Source organism: Ixodes scapularis, unplaced genomic scaffold (genome assembly GCF_016920785.2).
Source record: "Ixodes scapularis isolate PalLabHiFi unplaced genomic scaffold, ASM1692078v2 PGA_scaffold48__2_contigs__length_671460, whole genome shotgun sequence".
Lineage (NCBI taxonomy): Eukaryota > Metazoa > Arthropoda > Arachnida > Ixodida > Ixodidae > Ixodes > Ixodes scapularis.
In genome coordinates, this window is record NW_024609877.1 from 259,785 (window position 1) to 273,132 (window position 13,348).

At 46.2% G+C, this 13,348-nt stretch overlaps 1 protein-coding gene across 2 annotated transcripts in view; it reads left to right on the forward strand.

Annotated features, from left to right (window-relative positions):
* Positions 1 to 13,016: 13,016 nt before the first annotated feature.
* The window catches only part of LOC8041250 (ecdysone-induced protein 74EF), a 354,809-nt gene continuing 354,477 nt past the window's right edge, over positions 13,017 to 13,348 (forward strand). For both annotated transcript variants that reach the window (XM_042293160.1, XM_042293164.1), the window contains exon 1: positions 13,017 to 13,334. The gene's annotated coding sequence lies outside the window, so the exon portion shown is untranslated. The remainder of the gene's footprint in view (positions 13,335 to 13,348) is intronic.

Genomic DNA, 13,348 nt, shown 5'->3' on the forward strand with positions numbered 1-13,348 from the left:
GAGTTCCCGAATCTAACACAGCGCTTTTCAATTTTAGCACTGTAGATAGTTCTGCGAACAGCGTATACTTTTGTGCAAATATTCGTCTTGCAGTTTTGCAACGTTGAAAAGCATCGGAATGACTCAGAATAACTGCGGAGTTGATAGTACTTGGGGAAGATAAGACGGGGACTTTGGTACTTGGGAGAAACGCACCGTAGCATTTGAGACGGGGGAACTGCCGCGGGACAAACGTGCTACAATCGCATACACTTCCAAGGTCATCGCTTGGGCGACCGCGGGCGTTCAAAAAGCTCTTTTAGGGGGGGGGGGGGGGGGGGGGGGCGGCGAAGGGTGGGGGTGTAGGTGCTGATTGTCTTCCTTCTTTGTGGCTTTTAACAGAAGCGCATCGAGATTGGTAGAAGAAGCGCGGGATTCATTTCTCTCGATGGATGCGTTCTAAAAAAAATAAATCATGTTCGCATACATAGGCAGAACTTCTGCCTATGTATGGCGAACATGATTTCTTTTTTTCCTTTTAGTAGTTGGTTGTTCTTGCCTTGATTCGGGTCCCAGTGGATGCATTGTCGTCTTATGCCCACAATTTTGTTTTTTTAGTTCATGTTAGATTTTACGCTAATAAGCTATCAAAGTAAACAAAACAAAAAAGTGTCTTGAAAAAAAAGTTTTTGTTGTTTTTGGGGTTAGGAGCATTTTCAAAGCCCGGAGCACCTCGCCTTCGACCCCGTGACATGTCGTTGGCTTTCGCGTAGCACCCCTCAATTCTGAAGGCCCATCGTGTTTTTCCGGGAAGGCGGCGATTTTAGGTGCACGCAGTGTGTGGGGACCGTTGGTCGCCCTTCCCCCCTTCCCCGATTGCGGAACGCTCGGCCTGGCTGCCATGAGTTGCAACCTGTTCGTGAAACGTAGGAGAGCCGCCTGGCTTGGGGGCTCTCCTCCTTTCAATCTCTCCCGGGGGGACCTTTTCCGTCCCCCACTCATCCGGGTACCAAGTTGTTTTGGGTAAAAACGACGCCCTCGGGGGGAGGAGGTCGACGCGCGTTCCCGACTTCGGGAACGTGGGGGACTCCCCCCGCGGTTGCGATAGAGATCGGACGTGTCGCGAAGGTCTTTCTTTGCCCGCTCTGGACTGCACCCTCGGGGCAGTGTCGACAGGGTGAGCCTTTTGTACCAGCCTTGGTATCATCTGACTTTGTCAACGCGGGGGTTCTGGGACAGTGTGTCTTTTGGTTGGACCCAGTCCTATTGTGGTACGTGCTCGTCCTTTTTAGAGAAGCGATCAGTTGTGCGGTTGACGTTCGGACCCGCCCGTAGCGGTGTTCTCGAGCGAAAGCTGCGGGGTGTGGGAGTAGGCTTGGCGTCTCCCGATTAGAGACCGCCGCCGAACCGTTCGGTTACCACCACCCGTGACCGTCCCACAAGTGTTCCCAAGGGTGCACGATTGAGAGCGTAACACGAGCACCTGAAGAGAAGGGGAAGCTCTCTTCTTATCGGGACTCTCTTTTATGGGTTTCCACGTCGCGATTGTCCTACAAAATCAACTTTCATTTATTTCTCGCTCGTGGCTTCCAAGTACTGCGCGAAACTAGTGAGATAGGGTATAGTAATACCTGATTAACATGATGCATATCTCTAACGCACAATAGTTTTGCGAAATCAAGGTTTCGCTCGAATGGATAACTCGTCGAACTAATGGATAGTTCGACGCGCAATACGTTTGACGTACTCACTCGCGAGAGATGGCCCCAACACGGCATGGTCTGGCGGTGTTCCAGACCCAACATCTAAACTTTTGCTCCCTTACCTGCTACTATTTCGCGCACGTTTTTCGCCATATCGAAATGAGAGCGCATGACGAAAGTGACGCTCGTTTTCCGCTCGATAAAAATTTCCCGCCAGCTCATTGTCTTCGCTGGTACCTTGAGCGTTTCTCAGCTATATGCGGAACGTTCAACGAGACAAAAACGTACGATGGCATCCCTCGTACACTTATTACTTCTATAACACCGAGCCGCCTCGTATCCTTTTGTTTTACTTTCATGGTACTAATTTCTTTCTGCGCTAACGGCTGTTGCGACGCTAAGTCCGTCTGCCGTCTCGAATTTCGACTTAAGGCCGGTTCAGACACTTTCGTTTGAGTGCGTTTGACTGCGTTGCGTCGAGTACCGAAAGCGATTCACCGGCACATTTGTGCTTCGTATGAAACGTGGAATCCAATCCAAGGAATCATCTTGGCACGCGATATAAGCAGCAGGGATGTCCTGGTTTCTCGCTGCCGCAACGCAGTCAAACGCAACTGTCTGAACCAGGCTTAAGGCTCAGAGCAGGGATGAACCAGTTTAAATCAGGAAAATATAATTAACACTGTAGCGAAGTAAATCTATCATATCGATCAGAAATACGATTTGACACATTGCATCTGAACACATACTGTGCGCAGCGAGTGAGTCAGCGTGCAAAACGGCGCCACACTATGTTACCATAACATCTAAGCGGTTTGTGCACAGCACCGAGTACGGAAAAGAGAAAACAGCTATTAATTCACATAAACGAAGCAAATTTATTTAAAGCCTGGACTCAGTCTACCTAGGGTTATCGATAGACTCGACCATGTCATTTGTAGAAACAGATAATAGACGTTGGGCGAAAATTAGTAGACTGAATAAGTAAATCTAACGCACGTATTTATCCAACCGACGGTCACGCGCCTTCAATACCATTTCGAATTGTCACTGCGCACCTTGGACACACTTTGGGGAGCAACACATATTTACATCGCCGGCTTCATTGAGTGTGTAGTGCCGACCAAAATAAAGTGCTAACCTGACTCTCAATCGCTCGCCGCAAAGTACGATTTCGAAAAGGCGGTACTGTACGTCACTTGAGATTAAAAAAAAAAAAAAGAAAAGCTATAAAAGCGACCGTCGTAAAAAGGGGACCGACATTTTTGTTCCTACCTCCGTACAGAAACGAGCGCCACCCACTGCATCACACAACGCAAAGGCCGGACTCGGCCACCGCGCGTATTAAGGCCCGTTCACACCCTTGCGACCGAGTAAGACTGAGAGAGACCAGACCGGTTTTTAAGCCTTTTGCTACCTTTTAGGACTCGATGCGCTGTAGCGGAGCTGAGCCTGAAAAAAATGCGAGGTGGGTAGGTCTCCACACCGAATGCGGTGTGGAATTTATTTATTCTTCACTTCACCGCTAAATTTTGCGGGAAAATTGAGTTCGAGGATAATTATTTGTACGTCAGTTCAGGCTTTCGCTCTAACTGTGGCGGGGAAGTTATGTAGTACACTTTTCCATCCTATTTCATTTTTACTTTATGTAATGAAACCGTGGCTCTATACACATTCGTGTAAAAGACACCCTCGTCCTCACGGAACATATGCGTTCGTGATAAATGACCGTGTTTTCGTAAACTTGTACTACGCACATGTTCGCACCCACTTGCAGCACCGACAAAGTACAACAGGTGCGGACAAATAAAGCGTCGTTTTGACCTTTTTATAACAGAAACAATACAAATCTATTTATTCGCATATTGCAGAAGCCTCACAGTACTCCGTGCGACGCGTGCGATGGGACCGGCGCGCCGCCGCGCGGCCGTTACCAAAGGTAGACTGCGAGTACCCCAGCGAAACGAAACCACGCCGCGTACATTGGTACGCATTGAAGTCGGAGCTGTGCGGTTACGCTGGGTTGACAGTGTGAACTTCTGCGTCTTTATGTACTCCAATAGTAATGCGTCACGTCTCGTGGGGACAAAGTTACATAGTTTTTCAACTCGCCGTCTTTAGTTGTTTTTTTGGGGCAGCGACAACGATAAACCCGTGCCGTACGGCGCCAGAAGTTTGGTCTCCCGATCATGTCTGCCACTGTGTCGGCACGCCTGACATAATCTAAACTGCCGCTTTGCGCGCTGTATTTTTTTTTTTTGGTTTTAGGGCGAGTCTTTTATGAGTCCCATTACACGAAGAGGCGGCGTCGACGTTTTGCGCGAAAGATGGCCATAAAAATACGTCATCAAGCACGCGCCGCTCAAGGTCAAAGCGGACGCGCCTCAGAAATACAACACGAAGAAAAGCACAGCAACGCAGATGCTTCGTCACGGAGGCCGTGAAGCCGATGGGGGAGCCGCGCTTGCACAGTGGGTGAGCAAGATGTCACCGCAAGAGCGCCCTGTGCAAAAGGAAGACGTGGCGCGCTGCTTGCTGTCTTTCTTAAATATCCCCGGCGTGTTGGTTTTCTTTTTTCTTTTCTTCTTTTTTGTGCCAATAACGTTTACATATTTTAGCGCCGATTGGACGGGCGGCACGCTCGCGGATATGCAGTGACCATTTCGCTGGAGAGATGCCCTCCAAAGACGTTTCGTCCCCATCGCACGCGTGGATAATATTTCCGAACAGTATCGCGTGCCGTCTGTACTTGCTGCATAAAACTTCGGAGGGTACAAAACGTGAGAAATGTGAATACAAGAAAAGTGCGATGAAACTTTCAATCAATGTACGTACAATCGACGTTTGAATCTGGCAGTTTAGGTGTGCTCTCGTAAACATCGAACGCGAACATCGATTTTTTTTTTTTCACATTTGAAATTACCAGTACGCAGTAGGTGACTTCAAAACAATATTCCGGAATTGTTTTTCATTGATTTAATGCAAGGTAACTTGTACAGCTCATGCAAAAAAGAAAACAAAATGGTGAAAAAAGTTAAGTCTTTCTCGAGTTTTACAAAGCCTTTGATAAAGTATCTCACCAACTACTGTTTCTTGAGCTTGAAAAACTGAATATTGATCCTAAAGTCTTGTCCTGAATTAAATGTTTCCTCACTAATCGATCACAGTTTGTTACTACCACCAATGAGGCAAATTCTTGCCTCAGTGCCGTCACCTCCGGTGTTCCCCAGGGGTCCGTTTTGGGACCCCATCTGTTTCTTATTTATATTAATGACTTACCAATGTGGGTATCATCTCCTATTAGCTCATTCGCAGATGATGGTGTAGTATATCGTGAAATTACTAACGAATCCGACGCGGCACTTCTTCGAGCAGATTTCTGCGCGGTATCGGAATGGTGAAACTTATGGCAAATGACTCTAAACACTAACAAATGTAAAACTATGAGGGTGTCTCGTCGTAGTACATCACCATCACCATACTCAATATGTAATATTCAGCTGGCATCTGTAACCTCTTTCAAGTATCTCGGTGTTCACGTCACTTCTAACCTATCATGGAAAACTCATTCTTATCATATAATCGCTAACGCAAATTCAATGCTTAGATATTTAAAAAGAAACTTTTCCCTAACACTATGTCCCTAAAACTTCTCTTTTATAAGACTTTAATACGTTCAAAGTAGAAATATCCTGCAGCAATCTGGGATCCAGGTCACTCAACGCTTAGAACAAACATCGAAGCCCTGCAAAATCGCGGCGCACGGTTCATATAGTCTGCAACTATCATCGCACCTCAAGTGTCTCATCTATGAAAACCACCCTAGCCCTGCCTCTTCTTTCCTCACGTCTGAAAATATCTCGTCTATGCCTCTTCCATAAAATCTATCATTCCAACGCTTCACTGAAAGATAAACTATTCGTTAGTTTATCTTCCCCCCCCCCCCCCTTCATTTCTCCCCGCATTGATCACAAACTTAAAGTTGGCATACCTCATTGCGAAACTTCAGCTTACATAAACTCTTTCACCCCTAGAACGTCATCTGAATAAAACCACCTTCCCGCATCATTAATAACTATTCCATCGATAGATTTATTTAGAAAAGCTCTAACTACTGTTTTTTGCTGGGATTATGCCGTACTAACATTTATAACCAAGTTGTCTTGTTTGAATTTGATGCAGAGCCAATATTTTATGTCCACCCCCTCTGTAATGCCCCTGGGCCCTGAGGGTATTGAAATAAATAGATAAAATAAAATGAATATGTACATGAAAAGGTAAGATGACGTCGGGTCACGTGACGTCAATTTTCCCGCTAGCGGAGGAACTACACCGGTGTATACACGAACTCATCTCTGTGACGTCACGGCGCGGTGGTGGCGCGTCGGTCGCACTTCCGGTCTGGGGCTGTGGGCAAAAGTCCCCATGCCAGACGTGTATTCCTGCGTTGTTTTGATTCACAGTGTTGCCAGATTGGGCTATATATAGCCAAATTGGGCTACATTTTTTTCTAGTTGGCGTCAAAATTTCGCGTTTGGCTATGTGGCTATTTTTGGGCTATATCTAAGGGTGCGGCGAACTCTTGACGAACCTTAGGTTCGACGTCGAACTTTGAGGTTCGATTAGTTAATTTTCGAACTTCTAGTCAGTTTCGAAAAAAAATTGTTTCTCTTTTGGCTAGTTGAGAGGAGAGAGAGGAAGGAGGATGGCTTCAAACTTCTACAAACGTCGGGGTTTTCACAATGCGCAGAGAAGCAATGCTAACAGAGTTCAAGCGGTCTCCCCACAGCGCAGTGAAGCAAATCAAACAAACAAATTGCACTGTTTTTACAGGTCCGGTAGCGCGTCTTCTACCCGGACGTAGACTGAACTCTCCAAACGCAGCTTTGGTGCCCACTGCGAAAATTCTTAGTCATCGCCAACTTTAAGAAATGAAACACAATCAAACATAGCGTGAACCGGAACGGGGGACGCTCATATTCTACACAAAGAAAAATAGACGGGTGGGTTATTGGTAAGAACCTTAAGGGGTGCTGGTTTGAAACTCCCAGTTCTGGCACTTCTGCTCCTGCATTCTGTTATTTTACTGTATGGTTATAACTCCCGGGCCTCATAATACAGCTGTTCATGTAAGTTTTCTATTTCTGAAATCCTACAAAGGATGGGTAATTAATTGTTTCAGAAATTTTCATCCTTCTGAAGCATTTTTTTTATATATCAGGGGACCTAATGCACACAAAAAGTGGCGCATCAGAGGGTTCAAAAATAGAATTTAACATGTTTTTTGCGCGTATGAAAAATTGTCAATAAAAGGCTTAAAAATCGTTCTTTTTAGTCTTGGCTATTTTGGGCTATATTTATTTTATGGCTTTGGCTATATTTGGGCTATACCTCCCAGCCGTTTGGCGGTTTTTCGGTGGGACCATCTGGCAACACAGGTTTTGAAAGGAACCAGACAAAAACCTGCCTTCTCGTCAAAACGCTGCGACTGGGGCCGTACCAAAAGTGTCGAGAAAGGTTTGAAGGTCAGTTTTCACGAGCTCGGTTCGTCCGAGAATCTAGATATGTGCCGTGAATAGGGAAAAGCAGACGCCGTCGGACAACGATTGCTTGGGCGGGAAGCACTTTGGGTTGAATTCACGGATACTTGTGGTCATCAGATTTTATTCGTTTTGTTCCAACATGAACGCCAGAAAACTGTCAAGTTGTGCGGACCACCTGTGGACTACGTTCAGTGCGTCTTCAAGTTCAAACGGCCGCTTGATTGTTCAAATCGTCGTCTGCTCTTTAAAACGTTTCTGCTTGTCGTCTGCTCTCTTAGACGACGCCGGTCCGTAGACCAAATGTTGGCCCGGTACTTGCGATAAGAAGTGAGTGCAGGCCTCAAAAGACTTAAATTTGAAGGTTGGTAAGCAGGCTCGATGTAAACAGTAGATACAAGGAGATGTTGGTCATTGTTACCAGTGACCAACACCGACTTGTTATGCCTAATTCAGTTGGTCCGATTCTGCTTGCGATTTTCAGTATCGTCGTCGACCATCTCAGCTACGGTTCACGCTTTTGCAGCCCGAGCGGCGTCGCGACTGAAAATTCCGAGCGAAATTTCATCATGCGAATCAGGCTTTAGCGTACAATCTGCGGCGTCCACGCAGAATGATTCGCCACATGTCACATTAGTCACGCGAAGTTTAGCGGTGTAACGAGCCTCGGTAATTTCGCTGACGCCGCTCAAGATAGTCAGACATCGCTAGGAAGGCGTAGAACCAACAATTCGAACGCGAAAAAGGGCAGGGGGACTCACACCGACGCCGACAACATCGCATTTCAATGTTTTGTTTATGGGCGATGGCGAGCTTTTTGCCCACACCCCCATCGCGCATGCGCGGCGCCGGTGGCGTCCGCTAGGGGCGCTCCGGTTTGTTTGTAAATCACGCGACGTCAGGTTACGTGACATCAATTTCCCCGCCAAATTTAGCGGTGAAATCGGATTGGTGTATAGGTCACATGACGTCAGGTCACGTGACATCACTTTTCCCGCCAAATTTGGCGTGGGCAGCATGCCCTGTCTCACTGCGCGTGCGCGGAAACCACATTCGCGCGAGTATGCGCCGTGCCGACAACAGCGCCACCGCAGCCGCGTGACGTCGGAGTTCTACACTCCTCTTTTTCTTTCCCGCGTCCTTCTCTTCGGAACCAACACATTTTAAGGCACTGCAGGTGACCTGCAGAGATCGGTTTCTCAGCATACCGCACTGCGATTTGCTACAGGATACGCGGCAATTTATTTCATGTACATGACCGAAAAAATTCATTTGGATTAAGAAGTCTTTGAACTCCAAGGAAAGAATTTTTTTTTTTTTTTTGTGAAAGAATAAAGTTTATTTTTGCTGATATCATGCCTTAAATTTGTGGAATTTGCACGAAACCCGCGTAGTTAAGAAAAACATTGTGAAAAAACGTTTGCGTACCCCACAAATTTAGGTGGGCGGCTAATTACTTAGTAACATGTCCTATCTTACAGTAACACAAAGACATTGAAAGGCGCCATTTTGAGTCCAAATAGGAGCTCCAAAAAGAAGACTTTATAGGATTTCTTTTTTTTAGTCAACTTGTAGTTGAATGGTAGATATAATACTTTCTTTTTATTTTGTTCTCATAGGATAATCAATTGAACTTCATGTATCAAATTTTCAAAGCCTCGTTTTGTGTCGTTTTAATTCAATGACACAATCTCCAGTTTATGCAGAAACGGCGTTGTTGAGAGCCAGAAAAAAGCAGTGTGGACGTCGGGGCCCCGAACCTTCGATATAGTCATAAGTTGAATCCACCTCATCTCTTCAACATATAAACAAATTACAAATGCACCTACTGTTGTTCCTGAGAAACTACTATTATTATTATTATTATTTTTAATATGAGCTTTTCTTACCATGCGTCCAGGCGCCCATCTCGTAGGCGACGTAATTCCACTGCTCAATGAGCAATTCAAACCGCGTAGCTCTTTACCGATGCAAAATGATAACAGTGATGTCGCTTTGTCATTGAACTTAATTATATTCGGATAGAACTAAGCTGTGATTTCCCTACACCCCCCCCCCCCCCTTTTACGGGGGTGTACTCCCACCTTGTTTTTCAACGACTCCTATATATTCGATGCCCCCCCTTCACCCATAACCCCCCCCCCCCCCCCCCCCCACCCCCTCTGATATAAGTTCCTGGGGAAACCTCTAGAACTAAAATTTATTGAAGATAGATAGAAGATAGAAGATAGTGACGGCGTCACGGAAACGACTTCGTCACTCTTCTAAACGTCATTGTGGCCAGGGCTTGTATCAATCTTTTTGCGCGAAATATTTAAATGAAAGGTAAAACGCGAAAACCGGTCGATAAATAGTATCGAAGAAACTATTACCCTTTCTCAAATTCTGTGAATTCGTCAAGCCTCTGATAGTAGTTGGCTTCAATAGTGCACTTTCAACATGAGCCATGAAACCATTGAATAAAAATTTAATAAACAATTTGTTGAAAAGCCGGCTTACCAAGACGGTTATTACCTTATCTGATGTCCGCTGAGCCTGACACTCAGGTAACGAAGACGGCACCCGTCTAGCTCCCACCTCTTATCAAACACACTTCTTCTTTAAAAACACTAGTGAGCTCAGAAATCGAGACATGTTCTGCTGGCCTCCCAGTCTATTCCGGAGTCTACAATACTGCACATGAGCGGAACCTCAGGGGCGTGAGGCGTCCGCCGCAAAGAGGGAAATCCTTATGTCATCACTACAATGCTTTTAGTAGCACTACACGTTCTAATAAAATACATTTAAGTTCGGTAGAGACGCGAAATCAACGCCATCATTTCACATGGGTAAAAAACTACCCGTCCTGAATTTTTTTTTTTTTTTTTTGGGGGGGGGGGGGGGGGGGGCATACGGCAGACGATGCCGACGCGCAGTATGCATTCCCAAACTCGGGAAGCAGACGATGCAGGCCTACGTTCTTCGCCAGTTGCTTGGGCAGAAGTAGAGTAAGATTAAGGCACCAATATCATTGCGTAACTTGAACAGGATACGGATGCATGGAAGTCAGGATAACGTCCACTTCAACTGAAGAAAATGTGTTTTCAGGAGAGCGTTGAAGACCTTGCGACGGCGTCTCACACCGTTGACGCCTCGTTGGCGAACGCCGGCGTGCGTCGCCTACGAGGCATAATCTTAAAAGCTCATCTTTACAAAAAAAAAAAGAAAAAAATTGTCAGCAACAATAGAAAGTCCTGCTCTAATTGTTTGATATGAAGAGAGGATGTGGATTGAAGTTTTTGCTGTTTCGAAAGTTCCAAAACCCAGTGCCCACTATGCTTTTTTTTTTTTTTTTTGAAAAAAAAAAGGGGGGGGGGGGTTAATAAAGCTGTTTTTGCATAAACTGGAGATTTTGCCATTTAATTAAAACGCAACAAAACGCGGCCTTGAAAATTTAGCACCTGCAATTCAATTATGGTTTCTATGAGAACAGACCAAAAAAATATTGTTGCTAACACTCAACTTCAAGTTGACTAAAAAAAAATAAAGAAATCTCATAAGGTCTCTTCTTGTTGGAGCTCCTATTTGGACTGAAAATGGCGTCTTTCAATGTTTGTATTTTACTGTCATATAAGGCACGTTATTAAGTAAATAGGCGCCCACCTATATGTGTATGGTACGCAACTTTTTTTCAGTGTATTTTCGTAAACACACAGGTTTTATATAAATTCCAGAAATGGAGGCCATGACATGAGCAAAAATAAAGTTTATTTTAAAAAAAATTGCTATTCTTTTTTTTTAGTTTTGTGTTTTTTTTTTTTTTATTTAAATAAATTTTTCTTTTCCCTACATATTCCAGCCATGAAAAAATTGCCATGTCCCCTTTGGCAAGGAATGACCCTACAGAGGTAGAGGCAGGTGGTGGGAGTTTACAGCGAAAAAATCAAGGGGTAAACTTACCTCTTTCAAATAAAGGAAAAAAAAAAAAAAAGAGCTGAATCGTGTTTTGGGCAGAAGTGTTGTAAGTTGGGCGAGTTGGTATGATGACATGGAGAAAAACTTGTAAGGTCTATGCCACCTCTTCGCACACAATGCACTCGTAGTGAGAAGTGCTGCCGACAGATGGCCTAGGCCGCGTCGAGCGAGCGCCGGCCCATTCGAGTTATGATAGCAGTCGATCTCGCAAAAGAACGCTACGAGCTATGTCGCTAACGCAAGAATTTTGGCGCGAGGAGCTGTCGTGTCGGTGGCGTATAAATCACTGGAGCCCCGCAAATATTTGACGAGCGAACCGCAATTTAAATTTCTTCTAATTAAGGAAGTTGGTCCTGCCTCACAAAGTGCTGGTAAACAGTTAACGCGAGCATTCACTGTTGCTTGTATCGTTGAATTAACAGCGTGATGAAGTGAAAGGCTACATGTATATCCATGTCACGAATGGGCCAAACCGATGCAAAGACTTCAACGAACAAAAACTCGTTGGGAAAGTGCCGTCACTCTGTGTGCTCGCCGCTAAAGAAATGCACGGATGTGCGTCCGCATCATGGATGTCGGCTCTTTCTTTAGCCTTCTCTGCCACTTGTGTCTTCTCTTCTTTGACAGCTGCTCTGTCGCGGAACACGCCGTCCGCCGATCGAACGATCGCCGGGGTACGTTATAAACCTCCATCTTGTTTTGTTTCTCTAACGCAGTGGCTCTTAACTATTGATGTTTCTGGACCCCTTGTGAGTCGACGGGGATGATGAAGTTCGTGGTGAGGGGAAGCTGAAGGTATAGGTTAATTATCATAATGATTTAAGAAATGGATATAACTAAAGGCTACTGTAAAGTAGACTTCTCTGATTGACATACACGCGAGAAAACTTACTCAAAAATTAAAACACTTATAAAACAAAAACTTTTCATTACTGGGCTTGATTGATGAGGCAGGGCTTCGCGGATCCCTGGAATGTCTTCCGCGGACCCCTATTTCAGAACCACTGCTCTAACATTTTCTACAGCCGAACGCGGCGCAGTTTACCATGGCAGTCAAATAAAGCACCAGCAAGGTGGTTGCCGGTGTTCGATCTCATCATGTGACGTAGGTGCAAACAATGTAGAAATCCCAAGATGCGGAGCTGCTCCCCACAGTATCGCTGCCGTGAGGAGAAGCTTGCTTCCGGGAGAATCGACGCGGCGGTCGTGCCGGTAGCGTGGCGGCAGCGGCGGCGGTAGGCGAACCACGTGGTTTCATTGACCCACTGACGGGAAGAGGCGGAAGAGGCCAAGGGCGGAAGCTGCTCAGCTGGCGAGCGGCGTCTGCTAGTTCCGGGTTCGACCACCACGCGGCGACCGCGCCCACCAGACCAAAATAAAAACATTGGCGGACTCCTCCATTTCGAACCTGTAGGCAGACCGCTGACAACTCCCGAGCGTCCGCCATCTTGATTTTTACGCTCCTCCGAGTCTTTGGCCGAGTGCACCGCGGGTTCCTTAGGTTTCTTTTCGGTATTTCGTAGCCACGCTCACCCGAATCTGTCCCAATAGTTGTACGCGGGTAACATAAGTCTAGCACGCAAGAAGCACAGAAGATCCAGCCCCGTTCATCATAACTGTTGGAACGCTTGACAAACCGCCTTACATTTCTGTTTTGTATCAGTTCCGACAGACATTGATGATTTTCGGCTGTTTCCTAAGGTTCTTTCCAATCTGCTCTTTGTGGTAATCGCGAATATTTCAGTACGTTCATTTCATCTCGCTGACAGACACGGGGACCAATAGGAACCAAAGATGGCGGAGAGCCGACGATTTTCGCTACCCTGACAACACACAGATCGCAATCGACAAACAGCAGGGCGGTAGGACTGTAGGACCGTGCCAACCGTGCTAGGAGCCGGTGTGCGTGCGTTTCGGTCGGTGTGAACTGGAAGGGCCGTAACAGCGGTTACGCGCGGAGTGTCATTGGAACCCTTCGTTTGGAGTGCGACCGGGGCTCCTTATCAGTGTGTAACGAAGCTCAGCGGCGAGCGCCAACCTTTTGACGGGGTGCAATAACCCGCCATTGAGCTGACTATGCCCGCGAACGGCAGCGGCGCCTTTGCAAGTTGTGCCTCAGCAGCGGCCCGGGCGCCGCTCGTGACGTCACGTGACAGCGGTAAAGAGACGTAC